The sequence below is a fragment of the Sinocyclocheilus grahami genome, unplaced genomic scaffold (assembly GCF_001515645.1).
Source record: "Sinocyclocheilus grahami isolate Dianchi unplaced genomic scaffold, SAMN03320097.WGS_v1.1 scaffold153.1, whole genome shotgun sequence".
NCBI lineage: Eukaryota > Metazoa > Chordata > Actinopteri > Cypriniformes > Cyprinidae > Sinocyclocheilus > Sinocyclocheilus grahami.
The window spans coordinates 1,377,716-1,378,906 of record NW_015505332.1 but is presented as its reverse complement, the minus strand read 5'-3'; the positions used below and the strand labels follow the sequence as shown (position 1 = coordinate 1,378,906).

The 1,191-nt window shown below is 31.5% G+C and overlaps 1 protein-coding gene across 1 annotated transcript in view; it reads left to right on the top strand.

Moving 5' to 3' along the window:
• Positions 1-1,191, top strand: part of LOC107592537 (synapse differentiation-inducing gene protein 1-like) — a 12,422-nt gene that overhangs the window by 5,012 nt on the left and 6,219 nt on the right. The gene's annotated exons all lie outside the window — the stretch shown is intronic.

Sequence of the window (1,191 nt, the reverse complement as noted above, 5' to 3'; positions counted from 1 at the left end):
TACAATTCCTGCTGGACCAGAGACTTGAACTCACAACCTTTAGGTTACAAGTCTGACTCTCTAACCATTAGGCCATGACTTCCCCGAAGGAGGCTTTCTATATTGGATAAAATTGGATAATTGGATTAACAATTTCAAGTCACATTTCAAAAGGAACTCTTTGCTACCAACTTTTTTCCAAAAGTTAGATTACAAATTATATACCATATCTTATCTTTATGTTTAATAAAATGTTCAAATCAAGCATACCTCCTTGATTATTTGAATTACATGAAATATTTCTATTTAAATAGTGAGGCTTGTTTTTCCATATGACATTGAATAAGGTTGAGTCAATTTTTTAAGAAAATATTTTGGTATATCTAATAATACTTAAGACTAAACGAGATAATCCATCAGATTTGGACAAAAGAATCTTTGAGTAAGAAATCCCTCATGAACCACATATTCAATTTCTTTCTAATTTTCAAGATAATGGGTTGGGGTTGTGCCCTGTCTGACTGATTTTTACAGATATTAATACCAAGATAAGTTACTTCCTCCCAATACCTTCAAATTCAGTTAAAGGAATGCCATTGTCTTTAAGTGGAAAACATTTACATTTTTAACATTTAGAGATAAACCTGCTTCAGAAAATACGTTGAGACACTCTTATAAATTTCTTAATCTATGATATATCTTTCAAAAAACAAAAACCTATATCATCAGCGAGCTGACACCATTTAAATTCTCTATCCCTAATTCTGAAGCCTTGAAAAGAGTTGTTATGTAGGCCTTTATGTAAAGCCATTGTTTATGAGCAGAAGAAAAAGAAAAGGAGCCGCCGCATCTCCCTGTTTTATGCTAAACAATGCTAAATCTACGAGTTGTTCCCCAAGGAAGTTCAACTGAAATTATAAAATTAATACTGAACGTATTGACCAAAACCAAAAAGATCTAATACATCAAATAAAAAAATATGTTTTACAGTATCAAAGGCTTTGTGTATATCTATAAATAGAATGTAACTCTTATTGGTTATGTAATCCTTAAATCTAAGACTGGATGTCATTACTCATATGTTTTCCTTAAAGCCAGACAGACAACCAGGGTGACACCAACTTACAAAATTACATCATCCATGCAGCACTCTATAATGCTTTTATAGATTTCCAATATTTTAATTGCCACTAAATCGAAAGAAATACTAGG